At 36.1% G+C, this 24,690-nt stretch overlaps 34 non-coding genes across 34 annotated transcripts; all 34 read right to left on the reverse strand.

Moving 5' to 3' along the window:
- Positions 1-142: 142 nt before the first annotated feature.
- On the reverse strand, positions 143-215 carry TRNAT-CGU (transfer RNA threonine (anticodon CGU)). Its single transcript has one exon. It is a non-coding gene; the product is annotated as a tRNA-Thr (tRNA).
- A 437-nt stretch (positions 216-652) lies between these two features.
- Positions 653-726, reverse strand: TRNAT-AGU (transfer RNA threonine (anticodon AGU)). The gene has a single exon. It is a non-coding gene; the product is annotated as a tRNA-Thr (tRNA).
- Positions 727-1,157: 431 nt separating this feature from the next.
- TRNAT-CGU (transfer RNA threonine (anticodon CGU)) lies at positions 1,158-1,230 on the reverse strand. Its single transcript has one exon. It is a non-coding gene; the product is annotated as a tRNA-Thr (tRNA).
- A 437-nt stretch (positions 1,231-1,667) lies between these two features.
- Positions 1,668-1,741, reverse strand: TRNAT-AGU (transfer RNA threonine (anticodon AGU)). Its single transcript has one exon. It is a non-coding gene; the product is annotated as a tRNA-Thr (tRNA).
- A 937-nt stretch (positions 1,742-2,678) lies between these two features.
- TRNAT-AGU (transfer RNA threonine (anticodon AGU)) lies at positions 2,679-2,752 on the reverse strand. The gene has a single exon. It is a non-coding gene; the product is annotated as a tRNA-Thr (tRNA).
- Positions 2,753-3,182: 430 nt separating this feature from the next.
- On the reverse strand, positions 3,183-3,255 carry TRNAT-CGU (transfer RNA threonine (anticodon CGU)). Its single transcript has one exon. It is a non-coding gene; the product is annotated as a tRNA-Thr (tRNA).
- Positions 3,256-3,692: 437 nt separating this feature from the next.
- TRNAT-AGU (transfer RNA threonine (anticodon AGU)) lies at positions 3,693-3,766 on the reverse strand. The gene has a single exon. It is a non-coding gene; the product is annotated as a tRNA-Thr (tRNA).
- Positions 3,767-4,197: 431 nt separating this feature from the next.
- TRNAT-CGU (transfer RNA threonine (anticodon CGU)) lies at positions 4,198-4,270 on the reverse strand. The gene has a single exon. It is a non-coding gene; the product is annotated as a tRNA-Thr (tRNA).
- A 435-nt stretch (positions 4,271-4,705) lies between these two features.
- TRNAT-AGU (transfer RNA threonine (anticodon AGU)) lies at positions 4,706-4,779 on the reverse strand. Its single transcript has one exon. It is a non-coding gene; the product is annotated as a tRNA-Thr (tRNA).
- Positions 4,780-5,210: 431 nt separating this feature from the next.
- Positions 5,211-5,283, reverse strand: TRNAT-CGU (transfer RNA threonine (anticodon CGU)). Its single transcript has one exon. It is a non-coding gene; the product is annotated as a tRNA-Thr (tRNA).
- A 430-nt stretch (positions 5,284-5,713) lies between these two features.
- On the reverse strand, positions 5,714-5,787 carry TRNAT-AGU (transfer RNA threonine (anticodon AGU)). The gene has a single exon. It is a non-coding gene; the product is annotated as a tRNA-Thr (tRNA).
- Positions 5,788-6,218: 431 nt separating this feature from the next.
- Positions 6,219-6,291, reverse strand: TRNAT-CGU (transfer RNA threonine (anticodon CGU)). Its single transcript has one exon. It is a non-coding gene; the product is annotated as a tRNA-Thr (tRNA).
- A 437-nt stretch (positions 6,292-6,728) lies between these two features.
- Positions 6,729-6,802, reverse strand: TRNAT-AGU (transfer RNA threonine (anticodon AGU)). Its single transcript has one exon. It is a non-coding gene; the product is annotated as a tRNA-Thr (tRNA).
- A 431-nt stretch (positions 6,803-7,233) lies between these two features.
- Positions 7,234-7,306, reverse strand: TRNAT-CGU (transfer RNA threonine (anticodon CGU)). Its single transcript has one exon. It is a non-coding gene; the product is annotated as a tRNA-Thr (tRNA).
- A 436-nt stretch (positions 7,307-7,742) lies between these two features.
- TRNAT-AGU (transfer RNA threonine (anticodon AGU)) lies at positions 7,743-7,816 on the reverse strand. Its single transcript has one exon. It is a non-coding gene; the product is annotated as a tRNA-Thr (tRNA).
- A 431-nt stretch (positions 7,817-8,247) lies between these two features.
- TRNAT-CGU (transfer RNA threonine (anticodon CGU)) lies at positions 8,248-8,320 on the reverse strand. The gene has a single exon. It is a non-coding gene; the product is annotated as a tRNA-Thr (tRNA).
- Positions 8,321-8,753: 433 nt separating this feature from the next.
- TRNAT-AGU (transfer RNA threonine (anticodon AGU)) lies at positions 8,754-8,827 on the reverse strand. Its single transcript has one exon. It is a non-coding gene; the product is annotated as a tRNA-Thr (tRNA).
- A 431-nt stretch (positions 8,828-9,258) lies between these two features.
- TRNAT-CGU (transfer RNA threonine (anticodon CGU)) lies at positions 9,259-9,331 on the reverse strand. The gene has a single exon. It is a non-coding gene; the product is annotated as a tRNA-Thr (tRNA).
- Positions 9,332-9,767: 436 nt separating this feature from the next.
- Positions 9,768-9,841, reverse strand: TRNAT-AGU (transfer RNA threonine (anticodon AGU)). The gene has a single exon. It is a non-coding gene; the product is annotated as a tRNA-Thr (tRNA).
- A 431-nt stretch (positions 9,842-10,272) lies between these two features.
- On the reverse strand, positions 10,273-10,345 carry TRNAT-CGU (transfer RNA threonine (anticodon CGU)). The gene has a single exon. It is a non-coding gene; the product is annotated as a tRNA-Thr (tRNA).
- Positions 10,346-10,782: 437 nt separating this feature from the next.
- Positions 10,783-10,856, reverse strand: TRNAT-AGU (transfer RNA threonine (anticodon AGU)). The gene has a single exon. It is a non-coding gene; the product is annotated as a tRNA-Thr (tRNA).
- A 432-nt stretch (positions 10,857-11,288) lies between these two features.
- On the reverse strand, positions 11,289-11,361 carry TRNAT-CGU (transfer RNA threonine (anticodon CGU)). Its single transcript has one exon. It is a non-coding gene; the product is annotated as a tRNA-Thr (tRNA).
- A 1,448-nt stretch (positions 11,362-12,809) lies between these two features.
- Positions 12,810-12,883, reverse strand: TRNAT-AGU (transfer RNA threonine (anticodon AGU)). Its single transcript has one exon. It is a non-coding gene; the product is annotated as a tRNA-Thr (tRNA).
- A 430-nt stretch (positions 12,884-13,313) lies between these two features.
- TRNAT-CGU (transfer RNA threonine (anticodon CGU)) lies at positions 13,314-13,386 on the reverse strand. Its single transcript has one exon. It is a non-coding gene; the product is annotated as a tRNA-Thr (tRNA).
- A 437-nt stretch (positions 13,387-13,823) lies between these two features.
- On the reverse strand, positions 13,824-13,897 carry TRNAT-AGU (transfer RNA threonine (anticodon AGU)). Its single transcript has one exon. It is a non-coding gene; the product is annotated as a tRNA-Thr (tRNA).
- Positions 13,898-14,328: 431 nt separating this feature from the next.
- On the reverse strand, positions 14,329-14,401 carry TRNAT-CGU (transfer RNA threonine (anticodon CGU)). Its single transcript has one exon. It is a non-coding gene; the product is annotated as a tRNA-Thr (tRNA).
- Positions 14,402-14,836: 435 nt separating this feature from the next.
- TRNAT-AGU (transfer RNA threonine (anticodon AGU)) lies at positions 14,837-14,910 on the reverse strand. The gene has a single exon. It is a non-coding gene; the product is annotated as a tRNA-Thr (tRNA).
- A 430-nt stretch (positions 14,911-15,340) lies between these two features.
- Positions 15,341-15,413, reverse strand: TRNAT-CGU (transfer RNA threonine (anticodon CGU)). Its single transcript has one exon. It is a non-coding gene; the product is annotated as a tRNA-Thr (tRNA).
- A 435-nt stretch (positions 15,414-15,848) lies between these two features.
- Positions 15,849-15,922, reverse strand: TRNAT-AGU (transfer RNA threonine (anticodon AGU)). The gene has a single exon. It is a non-coding gene; the product is annotated as a tRNA-Thr (tRNA).
- A 431-nt stretch (positions 15,923-16,353) lies between these two features.
- On the reverse strand, positions 16,354-16,426 carry TRNAT-CGU (transfer RNA threonine (anticodon CGU)). Its single transcript has one exon. It is a non-coding gene; the product is annotated as a tRNA-Thr (tRNA).
- A 434-nt stretch (positions 16,427-16,860) lies between these two features.
- On the reverse strand, positions 16,861-16,934 carry TRNAT-AGU (transfer RNA threonine (anticodon AGU)). The gene has a single exon. It is a non-coding gene; the product is annotated as a tRNA-Thr (tRNA).
- A 430-nt stretch (positions 16,935-17,364) lies between these two features.
- On the reverse strand, positions 17,365-17,437 carry TRNAT-CGU (transfer RNA threonine (anticodon CGU)). The gene has a single exon. It is a non-coding gene; the product is annotated as a tRNA-Thr (tRNA).
- Positions 17,438-17,873: 436 nt separating this feature from the next.
- TRNAT-AGU (transfer RNA threonine (anticodon AGU)) lies at positions 17,874-17,947 on the reverse strand. Its single transcript has one exon. It is a non-coding gene; the product is annotated as a tRNA-Thr (tRNA).
- Positions 17,948-18,378: 431 nt separating this feature from the next.
- TRNAT-CGU (transfer RNA threonine (anticodon CGU)) lies at positions 18,379-18,451 on the reverse strand. The gene has a single exon. It is a non-coding gene; the product is annotated as a tRNA-Thr (tRNA).
- Between the last annotated feature and the right edge of the window lie 6,239 nt (positions 18,452-24,690).

Below are 24,690 nucleotides of genomic sequence, written 5' to 3' on the forward strand. Positions count from 1 at the left end.
ACAAAAATCTTCACAATACCAAGTATTTTATTTCATTTTATGATAACTTATTCTAAAGTTCATAGAACCAGACGTTTAATTCTTAAAATGTATTCAATACTTGTTTGATGAAAAATATTCCTAAAGCATGGAGAAAACAGTTAGGTGCTACTGAGATTTGAACTCAGGATTTCCTGTTTACGAGACAGGCGCTTTAACCACTAAGCCACAGCACCAACGTCAATTGCAAAAAATACATAAATAATCTACTGCTGATGATGAAATTTTGTTTCCTGCTATAAATTCTTCTTTATATGTACTGTAATCTTAAACACAATAAGATACTCAATCACTAAACAAGTATTAATATGTTTTAATAAACAGGTACTCTTATAAAACCCAATGTTATTTCTTGAATACATTACATTTTTTTTTTCATGAAGGCATTAATATAGCTCAAATCGAGGTAGTAATGTCATCCACGTCTTTCTCATAGATATGTCTTTTTTTATTTTGCAATACCAGTATTTACTCCATAATCTTGAAAATACTTTGGCTTTTATGAGGTTGAAGATGATCTGTTCAATAGTAAGATGAATCAGACGTTTATATTTTAATTGTATCAGAATAGTACCTAATGAAATTGATTTGTTATATAATAAAGAGAAAAGCAAGGCGCTGCTGAGAGTTGAACTCAGGAACTCCTGTTTACTAGACAGGCGCTTTAACCAGCTAAGCCACAGCACCCCTTTGAGTCTTAACTTTGAAAGACTTTTCTTTATGGTGTTCAAGAGAATATTGCTTTTTCACTTTCATATTCTTTTATAAGTTCACAGACTTCTCTACTCAAACACTTTAGATGAAGACGCTTCACTTATTCAAAAAAACCTCTCTAATTTGAAGTTTACCCTATTCATAGAATTTTAAAATATACCTTGCCGAAGAGTGGATTAGTTGAACTCAATAATAGAGTGATCATACGGCTCTATCTTGTTCTTTGTCATTTACTTTTCGATATTTCAGTCAATGCATTCCTATAAAAATCTTCACAATACCAAGTATTTTATTTCATTTTATGATAACTTATTCTAAAGTTCATAGAACCAGACGTTTAATTCTTAAAATGTATTAAATACTTGTTTGATGAAAAATATTCCTAAGGCATGGAGAAAACAGTTAGGTGCTACTGAGATTTGAACTCAGGATTTCCTGTTTACGAGACAGGCGCTTTAACCACTAAGCCACAGCCCCAACGTCAATAGCAAAAAATACATAAATAATCTACTGCTGATGATGAAATTTTGTTTCCTGCTATAAATTCTTCTTTATATGTACTGTAATCTTAAACACAATAAGATACTCAATCACTAGACAAGTATTAATATGTTTTAATAAACAGGTACTCTTATAAAACCCAATGTTATTTCTTAAATACATTATGTTTTTATTTTCATGAAGGAATTAATATAGCTCAAATCGAGGTAGTAATGTCATATACGTCTTTCTCATAGATATGTCTTTTTTTATTTTGCAACAACAGTATTCACTCTATAATCCTGAAAATACTTTCGTTTTTATGAAGTTTAAGATGATCGGTTCAACAGTAAGATGAATCAGACTTTTATATTTTAATTGTATCAGAATAGGACCTAATGAAATTGATTTGTTATATAACAAAGAGAAAAACAAGGCGCTGCTGAGAGTTGAACTCAGGATCTCCTGTTTACTAGACAGGCGCTTTAGCCAGCTAAGCCACAGCACCCCCTTGAGTCTTAACTTTGAAAGACTTTTCTTTATGGTGTTCAAGAGAATATTGCTTTTTCACTTTCATATTCTTTTATAAGTTCACAGACTTCTCTACTCAAACACTTTAGATGAAGACGCTTCACTTATTCAAAAACACCTCTCTAATTTGAAGTTTACCCTATTCATAGAATTTTAAAATATACCTTGCCGAAGAGTGGATTAGTTGAACTCAACAATAGAGTGATCATATGGCTCTATCTTGTTCTTTGTCATTTACTTTTCGATATTTCAGTCAATGCATTCCTATAAAAATCTTCACAATACCAAGTATTTTATTTCATTTTATGATAACGTATTCTAAAGTTCATAGAACTAGACGTTTAATTCTTAAAATGTATTCAATACTTGTTTGATGAAAAATATTCCTAAAGCATGGAGAAAACAGTTAGGTGTTGCTGAGATTTGAACTCTGGTTTTCCTGTTTATGAGACAGGCGCTTTAACCACTAAGCCACAGCACCAACACCAATAGCAAAAAATACATAAATAATCTACTGCTGATGATGAAATTTTGTTCCCTGCTATAAATTCCTCTTTATATGTACTGTAATCTTAAACACAAAAAGATACTCAATCACTAAACAAGTATTAATATGTTTTAATAAACAGGTACTCTTATAAAACCCAATGTTATTTCTTGAATACATTATATTTTTTTTCATGAAGGCATTAATATAGCTCAAATGGAGGTAGTAATGTCATATACGTCTTTCTCATAGACGTCTTTTTTTATTTTGTAACAACAGTATTCACTCTATAATCTTGAAAATACTTTGGTTTTTATGAGGTTTAAGATGATCTGTTCAACAGTAAGATGAATCAGACTTTTATATTTTAATTGTATCAGAATAGGACCTAATGAAATTGATTTGTTATATAACAAAGAGGAAAGCAAGGCGCTGCTGAGAGTTGAACTCAGGATCTCCTGTTTACTAGACAGGCGCTTTAACCAGCTAAGCCACAGCACCCCCTTGAGTCTTTACTTTGAAAGACTTTTCTTTATGGTGTTCAAGAGAATATTGCTTTTTCACTTTCATATTCTTTTATAAGTTCACAGACTTCTCTACTCAAACACTTTAGATGAAGAAGCTTCACTTATTCAAAAACACCTCTCTAATTTGAAGTTTACCCTATTCATAGAATTTTAAAATATACCTTGCCGAAGAGTGGATTAGTTGAACTCAACAATAGAGTGATCATACGGCTCTATCTTGTTCTTTGTCATTTACTTTTCGATATTTCAGTCAATGCATTCCTATAAAAATCTTCACAATGCCAAGTATTTTATTTCATTTTATGATAACTTATTCTAAAGTTCATAGAACCAGACGTTTATTCTTAAATTGTATTCAACATTTGTTTGATGAAAAATATTCCTAAAGCATGGAGAAAACAGTTAGGTGCTACTGAGATTTGAACTCAGGATTTCCTGTTTACGAGACAGGCGCTTTAACCACTAAGCCACAGCACCAACGTCAATAGCAAAAAATACATAAATAATGTACTGCTGATGATGAAATTTTGTTTCCTGCTATAAATTCTTCTTTATATGTACTGTAATCTTAAACACAATAAGATACTCAATCACTAGACAAGTATTAATATGTTTTAATAAACAGGTACTCTTATAAAACCCAATGTTATTTCTTAAATACATTATGGGTTTTTTTTCATGAAGGAATTAATATAGCTCAAATCGAGGTAGTAATGTCATATACGTCTTTCTCATAGATATGTCTTTTTTTATTTTGCAACAACAGTATTCACTCTATAATCCTGAAAATACTTTCCTTTTTATGAGGTTTAAGATGATCGGTTCAACAGTAAGATGAATCAGACTTTTATATTTTAATTGTATCAGAATAGGACCTAATGAAATTGATTTGTTATATAACAAAGAGAAAAACAAGGCGCTGCTGAGAGTTGAACTCAGGATCTCCTGTTTACTAGACAGGCGCTTTAGCCAGCTAAGCCACAGCACCCCCTTGAGTCTTAACTTTGAAAGACTTTTCTTTATGGTGTTCAAGAGAATATTGCTTTTTCACTTTCATATTCTTTTATAAGTTCACAGACTTCTCTACTCAAACACTTTAGATGAAGACGCTTCACTTATTCAAAAAAACCTCTCTAATTTGAAGTTTACCCTATTCATAGAATTTTAAAATATACCTTGCCGAAGAGTGGATTAGTTGAACTCAATAATAGAGTGATCATACGGCTCTATCTTGTTCTTTGTCATTTACTTTTCGATATTTCAGTCAATGCATTCCTATAAAAATCTTCACAATACCAAGTATTTTATTTCATTTTATGATAACTTATTCTAAAGTTCATAGAACCAGACGTTTAATTCTTAAAATGTATTAAATACTTGTTTGATGAAAAATATTCCTAAGGCATGGAGAAAACAGTTAGGTGCTACTGAGATTTGAACTCAGGATTTCCTGTTTACGAGACAGGCGCTTTAACCACTAAGCCACAGCACCAACGTCAATAGCAAGAAATACATAAATAATCTACTGCTGATGATGACATTTTGTTCCCTGCTATAAATTCTTCTTTATATGTACTGTAATCTTAAACACAAAAAGATACTCAATCACTAAACAAGTATTAATATGTTTTAATAAACAGGTACTCTTATAAAACCCAATGTTATTTCTTGAATACATTATATTTTTTTTCATGAAGGCATTAATATAGCTCAAATCGAGGTAGTAATGTCATATACGTCTTTCTCATAGATATGTCTTTTTTTATTTTGCAACAACAGTATTCACTCTATAATCTTGAAAATACTTAGGTTTTTATGAGGTTTAAGATGATCGGTTCAACAGTAAGATGAATCAGACTTTTATATTTTAATTGTATCAGAATAGGACCTAATGAAATTGATTTGTTATATAACAAAGAGAAAAACAAGGCGCTGCTGAGAGTTGAACTCAGGATCTCCTGTTTACTAGACAGGCGCTTTAGCCAGCTAAGCCACAGCACCCCCTTGAGTCTTAACTTTGAAAGACTTTTCTTTATGGTGTTCAAGAGAATATTGCTTTTTCACTTTCATATTCTTTTATAAGTTCACAGACTTCTCTACTCAAACACTTTAGATGAAGACGCTTCACTTATTCAAAAACACCCCTCTAATTTGAAGTTTACCCTATTCATAGAATTTTAAAATATACCTTGCCGAAGAGTGGATTAGTTGAACTCAACAATAGAGTGATCATATGGCTCTATCTTGTTCTTTGTCATTTACTTTTCGATATTTCAGTCAATGCATTCCTATAAAAATCTTCACAATACCAAGTATTTTATTTCATTTTATGATAACTTATTCTAAAGTTCATAGAACCAGACGTTTAATTCTTAAAATGTATTCAATACTTGTTTGATGAAAAATATTCCTAAAGCATGGAGAAAACAGTTAGGTGCTACTGAGATTTGAACTCATGATTTCCTGTTTACGAGACAGGTGCTTTAACCACTAAGCCACAGCACCAACGTCAATAGCAAAAAATACATAAATAATCTACTGCTGATGATGAAATTTTGTTCCCTGCTATAAATTCTTCTTTATATGTACTGTAATCTTAAACACAATAAGATACTCAATCACTAAACAAGTATTAATATGTTTTAATAAACAGGTACTCTTATAAAACCCAATGTTATTTCTTGAATACATTTTTTTTCATGAAGGCATTAATATAGCTCAAATCGAGGTAGTAATGTCATATACGTCTTTCTCATAGATATGTCTTTTTTTATTTTGCAACAACAGTATTCACTCTATAATCTTGAAAATACTTTGGTTTTTATGAGGTTTAAGATGATCTGTTCAACCGTAAGATGAATCAGACTTTTATATTTTAATTGTATCAGAATAGGACCTAATGAAATTGATTTGTTATATAACAAAGAGAAAAGCAAGGCGCTGCTGAGAGTTGAACTCAGGATCTCCTGTTTACTAGACAGGCGCTTTAACCAGCTAAGCCACAGCACCCCCTTGACTCTTTCCTTTGAAAGACTTTTCTTTATGGTGTTCAAAAGAATATTGCTTTTTCACTTTCATATTCTTTTATAAGTTCACAGACTTCTCTACTCAAACAATTTAGATGAAGACGATTCACTTATTCAAAAACACCTCTCTAATTTGAAGTTTACCCTATTCATAGAATTTTAAAATATACCTTGCTGAAGAGTGGATTAGTTGAACTCAACAATAGAGTGATCATACGTCTCTATCTTGTTCTTTGTCATTTACGTTTCCATATTTCAGTCAATGCATTCCTACAAAAATCTTCACAATACCAAGTATTTTATTTCATTTTATGATAACTTATTCTAAAGTTCATAGAACCAGACGTTTAATTCTTAAAATGTATTCAATACTTGTTTGATGAAAAATATTCCTAAAGCATGGAGAAAACAGTTAGGTGCTACTGAGATTTGAACTCAGGATTTCCTGTTTACGAGACAGGCGCTTTAACCACTAAGCCACAGCACCAACGTCAATTGCAAAAAATACATAAATAATCTACTGCTGATGATGAAATTTTGTTTCCTGCTATAAATTCTTCTTTATATGTACTGTAATCTTAAACACAATAAGATACTCAATCACTAAACAAGTATTAATATGTTTTAATAAACAGGTACTCTTATAAAACCCAATGTTATTTCTTGAATACATTACATTTTTTTTTTCATGAAGGCATTAATATAGCTCAAATCGAGGTAGTAATGTCATCCACGTCTTTCTCATAGATATGTCTTTTTTTATTTTGCAATACCAGTATTTACTCCATAATCTTGAAAATACTTTGGCTTTTATGAGGTTGAAGATGATCTGTTCAACAGTAAGATGAATCAGACGTTTATATTTTAATTGTATCAGAATAGTACCTAATGAAATTGATTTGTTATATAATAAAGAGAAAAGCAAGGCGCTGCTGAGAGTTGAACTCAGGAACTCCTGTTTACTAGACAGGCGCTTTAACCAGCTAAGCCACAGCACCCCTTTGAGTCTTAACTTTGAAAGACTTTTCTTTATGGTGTTCAAGAGAATATTGCTTTTTCACTTTCATATTCTTTTATAAGTTCACAGACTTCTCTACTCAAACACTTTAGATGAAGACGCTTCACTTATTCAAAAAAACCTCTCTAATTTGAAGTTTACCCTATTCATAGAATTTTAAAATATACCTTGCCGAAGAGTGGATTAGTTGAACTCAATAATAGAGTGATCATACGGATCTATCTTGTTCTTTGTCATTTACTTTTCGATATTTCAGTCAATGCATTCCTATAAAAATCTTCACAATACCAAGTATTTTATTTCATTTTATGATAACTTATTCTAAAGTTCATAGAACCAGACGTTTAATTCTTAAAATGTATTAAATACTTGTTTGATGAAAAATATTCCTAAGGCATGGAGAAAACAGTTAGGTGCTACTGAGATTTGAACTCAGGATTTCCTGTTTACGAGACAGGCGCTTTAACCACTAAGCCACAGCCCCAACGTCAATAGCAAAAAATACATAAATAATCTACTGCTGATGATGAAATTTTGTTTCCTGCTATAAATTCTTCTTTATATGTACTGTAATCTTAAACACAATAAGATACTCAATCACTAGACAAGTATTAATATGTTTTAATAAACAGGTACTCTTATAAACCCAATGTTATTTCTTAAATACATTATGTTTTTATTTTCATGAAGGAATTAATATAGCTCAAATCGAGGTAGTAATGTCATATACGTCTTTCTCATAGATATGTCTTTTTTTATTTTGCAACAACAGTATTCACTCTATAATCCTGAAAATACTTTCGTTTTTATGAAGTTTAAGATGATCGGTTCAACAGTAAGATGAATCAGACTTTTATATTTTAATTGTATCAGAATAGGACCTAATGAAATTGATTTGTTATATAACAAAGAGAAAAACAAGGCGCTGCTGAGAGTTGAACTCAGGATCTCCTGTTTACTAGACAGGCGCTTTAGCCAGCTAAGCCACAGCACCCCCTTGAGTCTTAACTTTGAAAGACTTTTCTTTATGGTGTTCAAGAGAATATTGCTTTTTCACTTTCATATTCTTTTATAAGTTCACAGACTTCTCTACTCAAACACTTTAGATGAAGACGCTTCACTTATTCAAAAACACCTCTCTAATTTGAAGTTTACCCTATTCATAGAATTTAAAAATATACCTTGCCGAAGAGTGGATTAGTTGAACTCAACAATAGAGTGATCATATGGCTCTATCTTGTTCTTTGTCATTTACTTTTCGATATTTCAGTCAATGCATTCCTATAAAAATCTTCACAATACCAAGTATTTTATTTCATTTTATGATAACGTATTCTAAAGTTCATAGAACCAGACGTTTAATTCTTAAAATGTATTCAATACTTGTTTGATGAAAAATATTCCTAAAGCATGGAGAAAACAGTTAGGTGCTACTGAGATTTGAACTCAGGATTTCCTGTTTACGAGACAGGTGCTTTAACCACTAAGCCACAGCACCAACGTCAATAGCAAAAAATACATAAATAATCTACTGCTGATGATGAAATTTTGTTCCCTGCTATAAATTCTTCTTTATATGTACTGTAATCTTAAACACAATAAGATACTCAATCACTAAACAAGTATTAATATGTTTTAATAAACAGGTACTCTTATAAAACCCAATGTTATTTCTTGAATACATTTTTTTTTTTCATGAAGGCATTAATATAGCTGAAATCGAGGTAGTAATGTCATATACGTCTTTCTCATAGATATGTCTTTTTTTATTTTGCAACAACAGTATTCACTCTATAATCTTGAAAATACTTTGGTTTTTATGAGGTTTAACATGATCTGTTCAACCGTAAGATGAATCAGACTTTTATATTTTAATTGTATCAGAATAGGACCTAATGAAATTGATTTGTTATATAACAAAGAGAAAAGCAAGGCGCTGCTGAGAGTTGAACTCAGGATCTCCTGTTTACTAGACAGGCGCTTTAACCAGCTAAGCCACAGCACCCCCTTGACTCTTTCCTTTGAAAGACTTTTCTTTATGGTGTTCAAGAGAATATTGCTTTTTCACTTTCATATTCTTTTATAAGTTCACAGACTTCTCTACTCAAACACTTTAGATGAAGACGCTTCACTTATTCAAAAACACCTCTCTAATTTGAAGTTTACCCTATTCATAGAATTTTAAAATATACCTTGCTGAAGAGTGGATTAGTTGAACTCAACAATAGAGTGATCATACGTCTCTATCTTGTTCTTTGTCATTTACGTTTCCATATTTCAGTCAATGCATGCCTACAAAAATCTTCACAATACCAAGTATTTTATTTCATTTTATGATAACTTATTCTAAAGTTCATAGAACCAGACGTTTAATTCTTAAAATGTATTCAATACTTGTTTGATGAAAAATATTCCTAAAGCATGGAGAAAACAGTTAGGTGCTACTGAGATTTGAACTCAGGATTTCCTGTTTACGAGACAGGCGCTTTAACCACTAAGCCACAGCACCAACGTCAATTGCAAAAAATACATAAATAATCTACTGCTGATGATGAAATTTTGTTTCCTGCTATAAATTCTTCTTTATATGTACTGTAATCTTAAACACAATAAGATACTCAATCACTAAACAAGTATTAATATGTTTTAATAAACAGGTACTCTTATAAAACCCAATGTTATTTCTTGAATACATTACATTTTTTTTTCATGAAGGCATTAATATAGCTCAAATCGAGGTAGTAATGTCATCTACGTCTTTCTCATAGATATGTCTATTTTTATTTTGCAATACCAGTATTTACTCCATAATCTTGAAAATACTTTGGCTTTTATGAGGTTGAAGATGATCTGTTCAACAGTAAGATGAATCAGACGTTTATATTTTAATTGTATCAGAATAGTACCTAATGAAATTGATTTGTTATATAATAAAGAGAAAAGCAAGGCGCTGCTGAGAGTTGAACTCAGGAACTCCTGTTTACTAGACAGGCGCTTTAACCAGCTAAGCCACAGCACCCCTTTGAGTCTTAACTTTGAAAGACTTTTCTTTATGGTGTTCAAGAGAATATTGCTTTTTCACTTTCATATTCTTTTATAAGTTCACAGACTTCTCTACTCAAACACTTTAGATGAAGGCGCTTCACTTATTCAAAAAAACCTCTCTAATTTGAAGTTTACCCTATTCATAGAATTTTAAAATATACCTTGCCTAAGAGTGGATTAGTTGAACTCAATAATAGAGTGATCATACGGCTCTATCTTGTTCTTTGTCATTTACTTTTCGATATTTCAGTCAATGCATTCCTATAAAAATCTTCACAATACCAAGTATTTTATTTCATTTTATGATAACTTATTCTAAAGTTCATAGAACCAGACGTTTAATTCTTAAAATGTATTAAATACTTGTTTGATGAAAAATATTCCTAAGGCATGGAGAAAACAGTTAGGTGCTACTGAGATTTGAACTCAGAATTTCCTGTTTACGAGACAGGCGCTTTAACCACTAAGCCACAGCACAAACGTCAATAGCAAAAAATACATATATAATCTACTGCTGATGATGAAATTTTGTTCCCTGCTATAAATTCTTCTTTATATGTACTGTAATCTTAAACACAATAAGATACTCAATCACTAAACAAGTATTAATATGTTTTAATAAACAGGTACTCTTATAAAACCCAATGTTATTTCTTGAATACATTATATTTTTTTTTTCATGAAGGCATTAATATAGCTCAAATCGAGGTAGTAATGTCATAAACGTCTTTCTCATAGATATGTCTTTTTTTATTTTGCAACAACATTATTCACTCTATAATCTTGAAAATACTTTGGTTTTTATGAGGTTTAAGATGATCTGTTCAACAGTAAGATGAATCAGACGTTTATATTTTAATTGTATCAGAATAGTACCTAATGAAATTGATTTGTTATATTATAAAGAGAAAAGCAAAGCGCTGCTGAGAGTTGAACTCAGGATCTCCTGTTTACTAGACAGGCGCTTTAACCAGCTAAGCCACAGCACCCCCTTGAGTCTTAACTTTGAAAGACTTTTCTTTATGGTGTTCAAGAGAATATTGCTTTTTCACTTTCATATTCTTTTATAAGTTCACAGACTTCTCTACTCAAACACTTTAGATGAAGACGCTTCACTTATTAAAAAAAAACCTCTCTAATTTGAAGTTTACCCTATTCATAGAATTTTAAAATATACCTTGCTGAAGAGTGGATTAGTTGAACTCAACAATAGAGTGATCATACGGCTCTATCTTGTTCTTTGTCATTTACTTTTCGATATTTCAGTCAATGCATTCCTATAAAAATCTTCACAATACCAAGTATTTTATTTCATTTTATGATAACTTATTCTAAAGTTCATAGAACCAGACGTTTAATTCTTAAAATGTATTCAATACTTGTTTGATGAAAAATATTCCTAAAGCATGGAGAAAACAGTTAGGTGTTACTGAGATTTGAACTCAGGATTTCCTGTTTACGAGACAGGCGCTTTAACCACTAAGCCACAGCACCAACGTCAATAGTAAAAAATACATAAATAATCTACTGCTGATCGTGAAATTTTGTTCCCTGCTATAAATTCTTCTTTATATGTACTGTAATCTTAAACACAATAAGATACTCAATCACTAAACAAGTATTAATATGTTTTAATAAACAGGTACTCTTATAAAACCCAATGTTATTTCTTGAATACATTATATATTTTTTTTTCATGAAGGCATTAATATAGCTCAAATCGAGGTAGTAATGTCATATACGTCTTTCTCATAGATATGTCTTTTTTTATTTTGCAACAACAGTATTCACTCTATATTCTTGAAAATACTTTGGTTTTTATGAGGTTTAAGATGATCTGTTCAACAGTAAGATGAATCAGACTTTTATATTTTAATTGTATCAGAATAGGACCTAATGAAATTGATTTGTTATATAACAAAGAGAAAAGCAAGGCGCTGCTGAGAGTTGAACTCAGGATCTCCTGTCTACTAGACAGGCGCTTTAACCAGCTAAACCACAGCACCCCCTTGAGTCTTTACTTTGAAAGACTTTTCTTTATGGTGTTCAAGAGAATATTGCTTTTTCACTTTCATATTCTTTTATAAGTTCACAGACTTCTCTACTCAAAAACTTTAGATGAAGAAGATTCACTTATTCAAAAACACCTCTCTAATTTGAAGTTTACCCTATTCATAGAATTTTAAAATATACCTTGCCGAAGAGTGGATTAGTTGAACTCAACAATAGAGTGATCATACGGCTCTATCTTGTTCTTTGTCATTTACTTTTCGATATTTCAGTCAATGCATTCCTATAAAAATCTTCACAATGCCAAGTATTTTATTTCATTTTATGATAACTTATTCTAAAGTTCATAGAACCAGACGTTTATTCTTAAATTGTATTCAACATTTGTTTGATGAAAAATATTCCTAAAGCATGGAGAAAACAGTTAGGTGCTATTGAGATTTGAACTCTGGTTTTCCTGTTTACGAGACAGGCGCTTTAACCACTAAGCCACAGCACCAACATCAATAGCAAAAAATACATAAATAATCTACTGCTGATGATGAAATTTTGTTCCCTGCTATAAATTCTTCTTTATATGTACTGTAATCTTAAACACAAAAAGATACTCAATCACTAAACAAGTATTAATATGTTTTAATAAACAGGTACTCTTATAAAACCCAATGTTATTTCTTGAATACATTATATTTTTTTTCATGAAGGCATTAATATAGCTCAAATCGAGGTAGTAATGTCATATACGTCTTTCTCATAGATGTCTTTTTTTATTTTGTAACAACAGTATTCACTCTATAATCTTGAAAATACTTTGGTTTTTATGAGGTTTAAGATGATCTGTTCAACAGTAAGATGAATCAGACTTTTATATTTTAATTGTATCAGAATAGGACCTAATGAAATTGATTTGTTATATAACAAAGAGGAAAGCAAGGCGCTGCTGAGAGTTGAACTCAGGATCTCCTGTTTACTAGACAGGCGCTTTAACCAGCTAAGCCACAGCACCCCCTTGAGTCTTTACTTTGAAAGACTTTTCTTTATGGTGTTCAAGAGAATATTGCTTTTTCACTTTCATATTCTTTTATAAGTTCACAGACTTCTCTACTCAAACACTTTAGATGAAGAAGCTTCACTTATTCAAAAACACCTCTCTAATTTGAAGTTTACCCTATTCATAGAATTTTAAAATATACCTTGCCGAAGAGTGGATTAGTTGAACTCAACAATAGAGTGATCATACGGCTCTATCTTGTTCTTTGTCATTTACTTTTCGATATTTCAGTCAATGCATTCCTATAAAAATCTTCACAATGCCAAGTATTTTATTTCATTTTATGATAACTTATTCTAAAGTTCATAGAACCAGACGTTTATTCTTAAATTGTATTCAACATTTGTGTGATGAAAAATATTCCTAAAGCATGGAGAAAACAGTTAGGTGCTACTGAGATTTGAACTCAGGATTTCCTGTTTACGAGACAGGCGCTTTAACCACTAAGCCACAGCACCAACGTCAATAGCAAAAAATACATAAATAATGTACTGCTGATGATGAAATTTTGTTTCCTGCTATAAATTCTTCTTTATATGTACTGTAATCTTAAACACAATAAGATACTCAATCACTAGACAAGTATTAATATGTTTTAATAAACAGGTACTCTTATAAAACCCAATGTTATTTCTTAAATACATTATGTTTTTTTTTTCATGAAGGAATTAATATAGCTCAAATCGAGGTAGTAATGTCATATACGTCTTTCTCATAGATATGTCTTTTTTTATTTTGCAACAACAGTATTCACTCTATAATCCTGAAAATACTTTCGTTTTTATGAGGTTTAAGATGATCGGTTCAACAGTAAGATGAATCAGACTTTTATATTTTAATTGTATCAGAATAGGACCTAATGAAATTGATTTGTTATATAACAAAGAGAAAACCAAGGCGCTGCTGAGAGTTGAACTCAGGATCTCCTGTTTACTAGACAGGCGCTTTAGCCAGCTAAGCCACAGCACCCCCTTGAGTCATAATTTTGAAAGACTTTTCTTTATGGTGTTCAAGAGAATATTGCTTTTTCACTTTCATATTCTTTTATAAGTTCACAGACTTCTCTACTCAAACACTTTAGATGAAGACGCTTCACTTATTCAAAAAAACCTCTCTAATTTGAAGTTTACCCTATTCATAGAATTTTAAAATATACCTTGCCGAAGAGTGGATTAGTTGAACTCAATAATAGAGTGATCATATGGCTCTATCTTGTTCTTTGTCATTTACTTTTCGATATTTCAGTCAATGCATTCCTATAAAAATCTTCACAATACCAAGTATTTTATTTCATTTTATGATAACTTATTCTAAAGTTCATAGAACCAGACGTTTAATTCTTAAAATGTATTAAATACTTGTTTGATGAAAAATATTCCTAAGGCATGGAGAAAACAGTTAGGTGCTACTGAGATTTGAACTCAGGATTTCCTGTTTACGAGACAGGCGCTTTAACCACTAAGCCACAGCACCAACGTCAATAGCAAAAAATACATAAATAATCTACTGCTGATGATGAAATTTTGTTCCCTGCTATAAATTCTTCTTTATATGTACTGTAATCTTAAACACAAAAAGATACTCAATCAATAAACAAGTATTAATATGTTTTAATAAACAGGTACTCTTATAAAACCCAATGTTATTTCTTGAATACATTATATTTTTTTTCATGAAGGCATTAATATAGCTCAAATCGAGGTAGTAATGTCATATACGTCTTTCTCATAGATATGTCTTTTTTTATTTTGCAACAACAGTATTCACTCTATAATCTTGAAACTACTTTGGTTTTTATGAGGTTTAAGATGATCTGTTCAACAGTAAGATGAATCAGACTTTTATATTTTAATTGTATCAGAATAGGACCTAATGAAATTGATTTGTTATATAACAAAGAGGAAAGCAAGGCGCTGCTGAGAGTTGAACTCAGGATCTCCTGTTTACTAGACAGGCGCTTTAACCAGCTAAGCCACAGCACCCCCTTGAGTCTTTACTTTGAAAGACTTTTCTTTATGGTGTTTAAGAGAATATTGCTTTTTCACTTTCATATTCTTTTATAAGTTCACAGACTTCTCTACTCAAACACTTTAGATGAAGAAGCTTCACTTATTCAAAAACACCTCTCTAATTTTAAGTTTACCCTATTCATAGAATTTTAAAATATACCTTGCCGAAGAGTGGATTAGTTGAACTCAACAATAGAGTGATCATACGGCTCTATCTTGTTCTTTGTCATTTACTTTTCGATATTTCAGTGAATGCATTCCTATAAAAATCTTCACAATGCCAAGTATTTTATTTCATTTTATGATAACTTATTCTAAAGTTCATAGAACCAGACGTTTATTCTTAAATTGTATTCAACATTTGTTTGATGAAAAATATTCCTAAAGCATGGAGAAAACAGTTAGGTGCTACTGAGATTTGAACTCAGGATTTCCTGTTTACGAGACAGGCGCTTTAACCACTAAGCCACAGCACCAACGTCAATAGCAAAAAATACATAAATAATCTACTGCTGATGATGAAATTGTGTTTCCTGCTATAAATTCTTCTTTATATGTACTGTAATCTTAAACACAATAAGATACTCAATCACTAGACAAGTATTAATATGTTTTAATAAACAGGTACTCTTATAAAACCCAATGTTATTTCTTAAATACATTATGTTTTTTTTCATGAAGGAATTAATATAGCTCAAATCGAGGTAGTAATGTCATATACGTCTTTCTCATAGATATGTCTTTTTTTATTTTGCAACAACAGTATTCACTCTATAATCCTGAAAATACTTTCGTTTTTATGAGGTTTAAGATGATCGGTTCAACAGTAAGATGAATCAGACTTTTATATTTTAATTGTATCAGAATAGGACCTAATGAAATTGATTTGTTATATAACAAAGAGAAAAACAAGGCGCTGCTGAGAGTTGAACTCAGGATCTCCTGTTTACTAGACAGGCGCTTTAGCCAGCTAAGCCACAGCACCCCCTTGAGTCTTAACTTTGAAAGACTTTTCTTTATGGTGTTCAAGAGAATATTGCTTTTTCACTTTCATATTCTTTTATAAGTTCACAGACTTCTCTACTCAAACACTTTAGATGAAGACGCTTCACTTATTCAAAAACACCTCTCTAATTTGAAGTTTACCCTATTCATACAATTTTAAAATATACCTTGCCGAAGAGTGGATTAGTTGAACTCAACAATAGAGTGATCATATGGCTCTATCTTGTTCTTTGTCATTTACTTTTCGATATTTCAGTCAATGCATTCCTATAAAAATCTTCACAATACCAAGTATTTTATTTCATTTTATGATAACTTATTCTAAAGTTCATAGAACCAGACGTTTAATTCTTAAAATGTATTCAATACTTGTTTGATGAAAAATATTCCTAAAGCATGGAGAAAACAGTTAGGTGCTACTGAGTTTTGAACTCAGGATTTCCTGTTTACGAGACAGGTGCTTTAACCACTAAGCCACAGCACCAACGTCAATAGCAAAAAATACATAAATAATCTACTGCTGATGATGAAATTTTGTTCCCTGCTATAAATTCTTCTTTATATGTACTGTATTCTTAAACACAATAAGATACTCAATCACTAAACAAGTATTAATATGTTTTAATAAACAGGTACTCTTATAAAACCCAATGTTATTTCTTGAATACATTTTTTTTTTTTCATGAAGGCATTAATATAGCTCAAATCGAGGTAGTAATGTCATATACGTCTTTCTCATAGATATGTCTTTTTTTATTTTGCAACAACAGTATTCACTCTATAATCTTGAAAATACTTTGGTTTTTATGAGGTTTAAGATGATCTGTTCAACCGTAAGATGAATCAGACTTTTATATTTTAATTGTATCAGAATAGGACCTAATGAAATTGATTTGTTATATAACAAAGAGAAAAGCAAGGCGCTGCTGAGAGTTGAACTCAGGATCTCCTGTTTACTAGACAGGCGCTTTAACCAGCTAAGCCACAGCACCCCCTTGACTCTTTCCTTTGAAAGACTTTTCTTTATGGTGTTCAAGAGAATATTGCTTTTTCTTTTTCATATTCTTTTATAAGTTCACAGACTTCTCTACTCAAACACTTTAGATGAAGACGCTTCACTTATTCAAAAACACCTCTCTAATTTGAAGTTTACCCTATTCATAGAATTTTAAAATATACCTTGCTGAAGAGTGGATTAGTTGAACTCAACAATAGAGTGATCATACGTCTCTATCTTGTTCTTTGTCATTTACGTTTCCATATTTCAGTCAATGCATTCCTACAAAAATCTTCACAATGCCAAGTATTTTATTTCATTTTATGATAACTTATTCTAAAGTTCATAGAACCAGACGTTTATTCTTAAATTGTATTCAACATTTGTTTGATGAAAAATATTCCTAAAGCATGGAGAAAACAGTTAGGTGCTACTGAGATTTGAACTCAGGTTTTCCTGTTTACGAGAGAGGCGCTTTAACCACTAAGCCACAGCACCAACATCAATAGCAAAAAATACATAAATAATCTACTGCTGATGATGAAATTTTGTTCCCTGCTATAAATTCTTCTTTATATGTACTGTAATCTTAAACACAATAAGATACTCAATCACTAAACAAGTATTAATATGTTTTAATAAACAGGTACTCTTATAAAACCCAATGTTATTTCTTGAATACATTATATTTTTTTTTCATGAAGGCATTAATATAGCTCAAATCGAGGTAGTAATGTCATATACGTCTTTCTTATAGATATGTCTTTTTTTATTTTGCAACAACAGTGTTCACTCTATAATCTTGAAAATACTTTGGTTTTTATGAGGTTTAAGATGATCTGTTCAACAGTAAGATGAATCAGACTTTTATATTTTAATTGTATCAGAATAGGACCTAATGAAATTGATTTGTTATATAACAAAGAGAAAAGCAAGGCGCTGCTGAGAGTTGAACTCAGGATCTCCTGTTTACTAGACAGGCGCTTTAACCAGCTAGGCCACAGCACCCCCTTGAGTCTTTACTTTGAAAGACTTTTCTTTATGGTGTTCAAGAGAATATTGCTTTTTCACTTTCATATTCTTTTATAAGTTCACAGACTTCTCTACTCAAACACTTTAGATGAAGAAGCTTCACTTATTCAAAAACACCTCTCTAATTTGAAGTTTACCCTATTCATAGAATTTTAAAATATACCTTGCCGAAGAGTGGATTAGTTGAACTCAACAATAGAGTGATCATACGGCTCTATCTTGTTCTTTGTCATTTACTTTTCGATATTTCAGTCAATGCATTCCTATAAAAATCTTCACAATACCAAGTATTTTATTTCATTTTATGATAACTTATTCTAAAGTTCATAGAACTAGACGTTTAATTCTTAAAATGTATTCAATACTTGTTTGATGAAAAATATTCCTAAAGCATGGAGAAAACAGTTAGGTGCTACTGAGATTTGAACTCAGGATTTCCTGTTTACGAGACAGGCGCTTTCACCACTAAGCCACAGCACCAACGTCAATAGTAAAAAATACATAAATAATCTACTGCTGATGGTGAAATTTTGTTCCCTGCTATAAATTCTTCTTTATATGTACTGTAATCTTAAACACAATAAGATACTCAATCACTAAACAAGTATTAATATGTTTTAATAAACAGGTACTCTTATAAAACCCGTTGTTATTTCTTGAATACATAATATTTTTTTTTCATGTAGGCATTAATATAGCTCAAATCGAGGTAGTAATGTCATATACGTCTTTCTCATAGATATGTCTTTTTTTATTTTGCAACAACAGTATTCACTCTATAATCTTGAAAATACTTTGGTTTTTATGAGGTTTAAGATGATCTGTTCAACAGTAAGATGAATCAGAGTTTTATATTTTAATTGTATCAGAATAGGACCTAATGAAATTGATTTGTTATATAACAAAGAGAAAAGCAAGGCGCTGCTGAGAGTTGAACTCAGGATCTCCTGTCTACTAGACAGGCGCTTTAACCAGCTAAACCACAGCACCCCCTTGAGTCTTTACTTTGAAAGACTTTTCTTTATGGTGTTCAAGAGAATATTGCTTTTTCACTTTCATATTCTTTTATAAGTTCACAGACTTCTCTACTCAAACACTTTAGATGAAGAAGCTTCACTTATTCAAAAACACCTCTCTAACTTGAAGTTTACCCTATTCATAGAATTTTAAAATATACCTTGCCGAAGAGTGGATTAGTTGAACTCAACAATAGAGTGATCATACGGCTCTATCTGAAAAGGGGGGGCCCTCGGCCCCCCCGCACGCATGGCGGCGCGGCGACCGCCTCACCCCCTCTCTCCCTCGGGTCCTTCGACGGTGGGGGCGTGCCCTTGGGCGCGGCCCACCGCCGATTGGCCGGCGCCCCTCCTGACCCGGATTCAATGGACTGGTTCCGGGTCGGGGGGGGCGGGCGATAGGAGGGGCCACCCGGCCCCTCGGGAATAAGAGGTGGGGAGCGCCCAGGAGACCCCCTTGTCCCTGGACGCTCCCTCACTGAACGCTGTGCCCCGCATTCGGGGCTTCTTTGTTTTATTAATCTTTTCCCTTTTGTTTTCAGGCGGGAAGCAGAGCCTGAGATTTGCGGCGGAGCATCGCGGACACCGAGCGACAGCTGGTATTCTTTGTTCTGTTTTACAGGAGGACTGCCGCGTCGGGAGAGCGAGGGAAGAGCCAGCCGTGTCGGCGCGAGAACATCTGTCCAGCCGCGTGGGGCCAGCCGCCGGAGAGATCAGCGTTTAGAAAGGACGCGAACCGGCAGCAGAGGCGGCGTTAGCAGAGGCGCTTTGTCCAGGCCTGATTGCTTAGTTGTAGCGGCGCATACGGCGACCGCATATGGTATTGGGGGAGCGGGCGACAGGGACCGGACCGGCTCCAACAAGTAGAGCGCAGGTCGGAGGGGTTTCTCCGTTGCGCGAGGAGGACGCATTCGAAACTCGGAGGAAGGGCGTTAAATAGCGGGAACCCGGGGCAATAAGGTTAATTGAGCCCCATGTTTTCTCATATATACTTTGCAAACAGCTATATACGCGTGTGAGAAAAGCCGTGCTAAAAGCGTTACTAGCTTGTGGTCAAAGGGCGGATTAACACGTGCAACCGAGAAGGGAAGTGAAGCAGGGTCGACCAGGGCAGCACCTGGATGGGAGACCCTTCTGGTAGAGGTTTAAATAAAACGATAGCTTTCAGCTAAATTAAGCGCGTGCAACTAAAGGAAATAATATTTATTTAAACTGTTTTCACGACTGCATTGCGCTTATTATTAAGTAATTTGTTGTTCACGACGTTGCACTAAGTGTACAATTGAAAACAAAACGAGGTGCCATTTCTTAAACTGTTTTCACGACTGTACTGCATTTAATTATTAAGTAATTTGTTGTGCATAACGTGGTGGGTAATAAGTGCAGTTATTTGTTCTGAATTGTCCTGACCTTTGAGCGAGAGTTAATTTGTATATTGCTGATATAGTGTGTTTTAGTGGTTGAACAGGGGGGGGTTCAACAGTCCTCTGTATTCAAACCGGGTTTTTCCTAAATCTGCTTATACTTTCACTACACGGTGTTAATACATTTCTCAATTTCAGGGAATTTTTACGACATTATTGGTGAAAGTCTCTCGCGGACAGGACGTAAGGGCATTCAGCACGCAACGTGGTGTGGGGCGTGAACGCAGACCATTATCGCCGGAAGGACGCGGGACTGGTCGGTAAGAGGGGTACGGGGGGCTAGCACTCATCGCTCCTGGTGGCCGCCGGGTGGGTCTACATTAGGTTTACTCACCCCGTACATAAGCGGACAAGCCGCTAGTGTTGCGGTCGCCGTTGCATGGTGCTGAAAGCCCCCTGGTGACCCTCCATCTGAAAGGTACACACAGTTGACCTGTTGGGAACTAAGTAGGCAGCGGGTGTTGTTTGGGGTAAGCGTCATGCCAGGTCCAAGGGGTGGAAAAAGGGGGTCCAACATGGAGGCTATGATGCGGGCTATGATGCGGGAGATGAGCGACATTAGGCAACAGCTAGGACAAATTAAGGAGCGGGAAGCTCGGTTGGAGGACAGAGAGGGCGAGGCACCGGGCCCATCCGGGAGACCGATCCGCAAGAGGGTGGCACCAGTGCCAAGAGGGGAATTTGTCACCCCGCAAGGGAAACCTAGGTCCAAAAGACCCAAGGAGGCGGTCCCCACCCCAGGCCCAGTAGATCCGTTACCCGCCGCACCGCCCGCGGTGGTCCCACCCCCGCATGTGCCTACACCCATTGCCCCTGTGGTGCCGGTGCCGGCAGGTCAACCAGTAGACGCTGGGTCTGCTCCTGCGCCGGTGCCCACAATCCCGGGTACAGGCGGGCCACACACGGCGCCCGCCCTGCCAGCTGTGCCAGGACCACTGGGCATAACCCCAGTGGTACCTGGTGTCCCGGGGGGTAATGTAGATTCAATGCCGCCCGAATTGTTATCCCAGTTAACGGCCATGATGCCATGGCTCCAAAAAGGGGGAGCCTTCCCGAATTCTGCAGACCATGCGGCAGAGGCGGCAAGGTTTGTGGAAAAAATCAGATCGGCACCGATCGCCGACGGTGTTGCATTGCCAATTTCTTCTCCCCTTGCAGGTCCAAGTGTTCCCCAGCTGGACGGAGTAAAAGGGCAGCCGCCCCCGGTGCCCGCACTCGGTAAGGAAGTGGCATTGCCGCTCTTGGGGGACGGTGTGATACCTTCCAGGAGCGAAAATCTAGCTCAGCATGTGTCTTTAGCTGTGAAAGAAATGATTTGGGCGGATAAATACGTGTACATTTATTCTTTATTGCTGGATAATAGGGAAATGGAGCAGGCAAAAGCACTGAAAGAGTGGATGCTCCCAAGTGAATGGAGGGCGCAGTGTACTAGATTCAGGGTTGAGGAAAATCTCAATAATTGGATGCAAGCATGGGCTGTTTTCACTGCAGTTAAGGCTGAGCGTCCTCCAGATCTGCAGGCTGCATTGGCTTGCTACTCGAGCAGGATTGTGGGGTGGAGTCAACAGTATTCTGGGGAAGCATGGAAGGGTTACGATGTCAACTTTAGGAAGGCATTGGAATTCAATAGATCATTGCCATGGGACTCGGTAGATTCCATGGCTTGGCACAAACAGTTCTCTGATACTGCACCGCCCCCTCAGTTCGGTGCGGTCAAGGCGTTCACTAGACCGCAGCAGCCCTTTCGGCCCCCCCAAACGAGTGAAGTACCTGGGAAATTTAGGGCGGGTGGGCCAGAGAAGAAAGGGGTGTGCTGGGATTTTAATAAGCGTACCTGCACAAGGGCCGCGTGTAAGTTTAGGCATGCATGTGCCTCCTGTGGGCACCCCTCTCATCCAGAAACTACCTGTAGGTCCAAGCAAGGTAACACAGGACAGAGGGGTAGGGGAAAGCCACTATAAGTCAGACAGGTCACGCCCCCCCACTCCAGTGGATGTGGTGGCAATGATTCCATTGTTGAACAGATACCCTGACCACAAAGCGGCCACCCTACTCCAGGAAGGTTTTTCTAAAGGTTTTAGGATCCCGGCCGGGGGATACACAGGCAGTGCGCACTGTAGAAATCAATTATCAGTCACACACAATCCGGCTGTTGTGGCCGCCAAAATTGACAAGGAGCTTTCCTTAGGCAGGATATCTGGCCCTTTTTCTGCAGTGCCAGTACCCAATTTTGTGTGTTCCCCACTGGGAGTTGTCCCCAAGAAAGAGAAGGGGCAATTCAGATTGATCCATAACCTGTCAGCGCCAAAGGGGGCCTCACTGAATGATGCCATTGACGAAAGTATCTGTAGTGTTAAGTACGCCTCTTTTGATCAGGCTGTCACCTTATTGCAGGCCACTGGACCCGGGGCGCTGATGGCGAAATCAGACATAGAGTCCGCCTTCCGCCTCCTCCCAGTTCACCCGGCGGACCAGCATCTTTTAGGTTTCACCTTTAGGGATAGGTTCTACATGGACAAATGCATGCCTATGGGTTGTTCTATTTCTTGCGCCTACTTTGAGATGTTTAGTTCATTTCTGGAATGGGCCATGAGACAAGTGACGGGCCATCAAAGGGTCATTCATTACTTAGATGATTTCCTCTTCCTCGGTACACCGGGTTCTCAGGAGTGCGCACTGGCATTGCAGGAATTTTGCGTGCTCATGCGGGCTTTTGGGGTCCCGCTTGCGCCTGGGAAGACGGTGGGCCCGACCACCTGCTTGGAATTTCTGGGCATAGAGATTGACTCAATAGAGAGATGTTTTAGACTACCTAAGGACAAGGTGTGCAAATTCAAGACATCGCTACAGTTATGCCTCCGGAAGGAGAAGGTCACTTTGCAGCAATTACAGGAGGTGGTAGGGCAACTGAATTTCGCACTAAGAATCATCCCAATGGCTCGCCCCTTCTCTCGCTCCATCGCGCACGCGATGATGGGGCTGAAGGAAAAGCACCACCGCACGCGCCTATCGTCTGAAATTCGCCAGGATATGCTTATTTGGATGGCATTCCTGGAGGATTTTAACGGTAGGGTGGTCTGGCCCGACCCGCTCACGACATCAGCGGAGTTGGGACTATGGACTGATGCGGCCGGTAGTGTGGGCTTTGGTGCCATCCTAGGGAATAGGTGGGTTGCTCAACAATGGCCAGAAGAATGGAACACATGGGGTTTGCTCAGCAACATTGGCTTCCTGGAACTTTTTCCAATATGGGTGGCACTGATGGTTTGGCCCGAACACCTATGTAACCAATCAGTGGTGTTTTGGTCAGATAACATGACAGTGGTGGAATGTATCAATCAGCAGGGGGCGCGGTGTCCGTTCATACTTCGTCTGATCAAGGAAATTGTTCTGCGGTGCCTTAAACTGAATGCTAATTTTAGAGCCAAACATGTCCCTGGTGTTTTAAACAATGCTGCTGACTCCCTTTCTCGCTTCAAAATGCAGGTTTTCAGGGAACACCTCCCCACAGCAGACCCCTCGCCAGCACACTTCCCAGCAGTACTTTGGCAGATTGGTGCCCCAGATTACAAGACCTCGTGGTCGCTAGCCTAGCCCCCAGGACCAAGACGGCTTACGAAGGGGCGTTTCTGTCTTATTGTTCTTTCTTGGGGCCACAGTGGGAAGTGCTTTGGGCGAAAGAGGATGGGTTTGCAGCTTATTTAGAATGGATGCACAAAGAGGGGCGCTCAGTGGCAGCGGCAACCAGACATAGGGCAGCAGTGTCATTCTTCGCTCAAGCTAGGGGCTTCCGGGATCCCACTAATACCTTTATGATACGCAAGGCTTTAAGGGGATGGCGCCGTATTCAGGGACACCAGAAGGATAAGAGGAAGCCCATGGGGTTGGCCCGGCTAACAGCCTTACTGGGCATGCTGGAGAGTGTTTGTAACTCGGAGTGGGAAGTGCTTCTTTTTAGGGCAGCATTCTCCCTGGCATTTTATGGGGCACTGAGAATTAGTGAACTTGTGGCAGGATCCAAGTCTGACATACTAGGTGGCTTGCAGAAGGCTGGGGTGACGATAAGGGGTGACACCATGTGGGTGACTATCCAGAAATCAAAGACCGACCAGGAAGGTAGGGGTCACACCATAGTTCTGCAACGGGCCCCCGCCAACCCGTGCTGCCCTGTGAGGCACGTAGAATCACTCATGGGACTATGGGTCGGTTCAGCAGGCGGGGCGTTGCTTTGTCACGCCGACGGGAGCCCCTTGACCAGGTACCAATTCAGGAGAGTGTT

Source organism: Lissotriton helveticus, chromosome 12 (assembly GCF_964261635.1).
Source record: "Lissotriton helveticus chromosome 12, aLisHel1.1, whole genome shotgun sequence".
Taxonomy (NCBI): domain Eukaryota; kingdom Metazoa; phylum Chordata; class Amphibia; order Caudata; family Salamandridae; genus Lissotriton; species Lissotriton helveticus.